Below are 4365 nucleotides of genomic sequence, written 5' to 3' on the forward strand. Positions count from 1 at the left end.
GTCAGTAAGTCTCCTGCTGGCCAATGGATGGACGTTGGGTATTCATTGCTCTCCTGCTACAAAATTGTTAAAGTTGGTGTCCTTTGTGAAATAAAAGATTTGATTAGATCTTCAAAGGCCAATACTGGGCATGTGTGCAGTAGCTAACCAAGTCTTTAAAGGCCTGCTCACATTTCTCAGGTGGCACCAGAGAGGTTCATTTCCCCCCTTCTACTTACAGTTCTTCTGAACTCTACATTCATATTACTGAAAGATTTGTCTAAAAATAAAATGATTCTTTATAAATTTCCAATGATTACAACCCAAAATTTCTGAAATGTCTTCAGGTCCTAATAATTCTTATGACTAACGTAGTAGGTGACAAGCATTTTCCTCAGTGTCAGTAATCATTTCTTGCTTATATTCTATGTGAACCATATTCTTGATACCACCTCCGCAGAAGGGGCATTTGTCAACTGATACATCAGTCTCTAGATGTTTTTCAATTATACTTACTTTATATTAAATATAGTGAGATGATAAATCTAGACACAACACAGTTTCAAAGGAGTTCATATTATCAATGATTTAAAATAAATATATGTCTGAGAAGTGGCAGGGCCTCAGAGAACTCTTGAAGCATGTGCTCCAATTGATAGAATCTTGTAGCAATGAAATCATTCTGTTCTTTTATAACCGTTGTGCAGATCCACCACAGAAAATCAGTAGATGTCTAGCTTCTCTTGGATTCCTAGCATGCTATAGTAATCCAATTTAGTTTTCTCATCCAAGGTACATAATCTTCCTAATCCTTGTCCTGACTCTATCTTTACAGAAGGTTGGAAAGGAATTCAGTTGTTAAAATGTCTTTACCTTTGCCTTCTAGATGCCCTCAAACTTACCTCCATTTCTTCCTTATATAGAAGGCCATTATTGCTCCTGTTCTCTTCCCTTGCCCATGGGAAGTGCCTTTATCTTGTATATGTGTATGTATATTTATCCTTGTTGTATCTGTTATTAGAATCAATGTCTCTGGTGAACCGGAGTAGTGTTTTGCCTATGTATCCCTAGTGCTTTGCCTATAGTAAGTGCTTCCCAAATGTTTTTTGTCTGTCACTTTTGTGGCTTGAGCCTATGGATGATGCCACTAATTATCCTGTAGGTGCTTCCACATGTCCTCAATCTTAGAAAGAATGATTCTCTAGGATTTTTCTTTAAAAGTTCAGGCATGAACAGTTAAGAACAGTTTTCTGGACAGTTTCTTTTTTGGAGTCCAGGTGATGAATAAGTACTGACTGTGAATACTTTATTGACTAGTCCACATATCCCATGTGAGTGTTTATGTATGTGCATGTGTGCGTGTGTGTGTGTGTGTGTGTGTGAGAGAGAGAGAGAGAGAGAGAGAGAGAGAGAGAGAGAGAGAGAGAGAGAGAGAGAAGAGGGAGAAATAGAGAAACAGAGACAAAAGAGACAGGGAGGGGGAGAGAGGTAGAGAGATTTGTAGAGGCTTAGCTAAAATTTTGCTGAATTATAGTTGATGGGGGGTGAGTTCCCTTTAAGATTCCTCTGTGACTGCCCAACCCCCATGGCTAACCTTGATTCACAAATCCTGATCAAAAATACCGTTTTGAATATCCAGGCCAAGCTCCACTATCTGCTCAGCTTCCCCCAGCCCTCACCTGATCTAACTAAAAAACTCGCCAAGAACTTAGGGGTACTGCCCATCTCCTTTAGGTATAAAAGGGCCAAACCGGAGCCTTCTCTTTGCAGGAGCCCTCCCCACCAACACATGGTATCCTCTAACCAGGTAAAGGGTTCCTGCCCGCCCAGCGGCCACCTCTGGCCCTGGCATCTTTCTAACTGAGCTTTACTTCCAAATTCCTAAAATAAATCTTTCATTTATCAATCTAGGTTTTCGGGCCTGTAAATTCATTTACAGGGGACACTGCACCTCATGGGATTATCTTACTATCTATGTGCCGAGAAATGGGGTTCCCCCTTTCCTTTCCCTCATTATAGCTATAGTATTTCCTTAACCAAACAATTTCAAATAAATCTATTTGAAAAAGAAATTACCTATGTATGCTCTTCAACCAAGTGATACCTTTAGTAGGTATATAAATTATACCAAAAACTTTAAAAGCTAAAGACTTTTTAAATACCCTATATATTGCATCTTTTAAAAAACATAGAAATGAGCCACATTTATAAAAATATTTTTATTGTAGCAAAGAATGGGAATCACAGTGGATTACAATCAATTGGGGGTGTGGCTGAATAAATTATGTTATATAAAAGTAATGGTAGATCATTAACTTTTAGGAAGAAATGAAACAAATAGATTCTAAGAAAGCTGGGAGCACTCACATGAATTGATGTAAAGTGAGTTGAATTAGGAAAACAAAAATGAATTAAGGACAATCATATTATAAAAGGATAGCTTGAAGGCACAGTGGATAGAGTGCTGTGCCTGGAGTCAGGAAGACCTGAATTCAAATCCATTCACAGATACTAGCCGTATGACCCTGAACGATTCACTTAACTCTATTTACCTCAGTTCTTCATATATAAAATGAGCTGGAGAAGTGGTAGGGTGTGAGAAATTGAAGGTTGAGAGATCCCCTGACAGTAATGGGATCCCCTGGCCAGTTGGCAGGCTTTGCCAAACAATTCACAAATGCCAATGAATACAGGTTAGAGGAGGGTAGAATAGGTTTATTTATGCTAATTAGTGGGGAAACTCCTGATCAGGAATTAGCAGAGAATTGGTTTTATTGGATTTGTCCTGGCCTGGAGCTTAAACTGCTGAGAGCAGTTTAAGAGACTAAATCTTCAACTAAGTAGAAGAATTGACCATGCCCCAGACCAAGATTTCCAATTGAATGAGATTACTCTGAGAGTAACCCTCATGAATGGGTGTGGCTCCTCCTAGAGGCTGGGAGAGTTGGAGAGTCAGGAGCACTCTTCCCCCAAAGATTCCTTTCTGACCTTTCCCTGCCAAAGATTAAAAGGGACACAGTTTCCACCAGAAGGAAATGGCAAACTATTCCAGTATCTTTGCCAAGAAAACCTCAAAATGGAGTATTTCTTTGATAGAGCTGTATCCAACATGATCCTGGGATCTTGGACACTCTATTGGGGGGAAACGAGACAAGCCATAAGGTCACTGTGCTTTTTCATCTGAATCCTTCCCTTCCCTTCTGCACTACAGTGTGTCCCACAAAGGACTTACTTGGAATTGCAAATACTAACACTGGTGCATTTGTGCAGGCCCATTTACATTTTTCATCACATTTTACATCTACATTAGACTAGAAAATTTTTGTACAGATATTCACGAATAATTTACCTTCCTTTGCTTGCATTAGAAATATATGTTTGTTAGCACTTCTTCAGTCATTTACCATCTAGGCAAGGAGCAGCACTGAAACAAGGTATGTTTTATCTGGACAGAAGCTATTATCAAAACAATGAAAATAGTGTAAGCCAAAATTCACCACTGAACAGTTTAGGATTTGCCCCCTCCAAACTCATGATTCTAGCAGCAGGTTCATGGCCTAAGTCTCCCTCGATAGATGATATTGGTTCAAGGACTAAGACTTTAGTGAAAGACTAAGACTATGTTTAGTGAGAAAATCAAACTAATTTTGTTTCCAGATTTGTAATTGATTCTATTTTGTATCACTGCTGAAATTTTGTATGGCTGCCTAAGTCAAATTTCTTTGTCTTTATTTAAGTTCCATAATTCATGAGTTCCGTTCAGTTTTCCTCTCTAAGTTAAGTTTAAAAATTCAGTTTCCCTATAAATAATTTTAATTAAAAGAAAATCTGCTCTCTCTTTGCCATTGACTGCCCTTGTACAAGAACCCTATTTTCTCTAACCCACCAGTTGTCCTTTGAAGAAGTCTAGTTTGTTATCTGTGTACTAAGCTTGCAGGTGGGCATAATCTATCAGGAAGACTCGAAGGAGGGATTGTTGCCTGCCTGAATTCCCAATTTCCAATCTATCATATTGTCCACCGTGTTTGTGATGTTCCAGACAAACATTGTAAGCAACCATATTGTTTCTTCCATCTGCCTTCTAGTTTTTGGATGCTCCTTCTTTTATCTGTTCACAACTCATTCAGTCTTTTAACTTGCTAAGGAGCTAAAGACCTTTTTAATTGGTAGCTGCTATCTTTGTCATAATTTAAATGTGCCCAGTGGCTTTTGTCCCAGTTTACCTTAATTTCAATTATGACAACAGGATTGCCTGTTTTTTATCATGCCATTTCTGGTACCCAGTCTGCATATCATCTCTTTCAGTATGACTCCTCATTAAATCATCTCTGTACATCCCCTTGCTTAGGCTACTTTAGGCACAACTCACTAATTATCCAGATGCTA

This window comes from Sminthopsis crassicaudata, chromosome 6 (genome assembly GCF_048593235.1).
Source record: "Sminthopsis crassicaudata isolate SCR6 chromosome 6, ASM4859323v1, whole genome shotgun sequence".
Taxonomy (NCBI): Eukaryota; Metazoa; Chordata; class Mammalia; order Dasyuromorphia; family Dasyuridae; genus Sminthopsis; species Sminthopsis crassicaudata.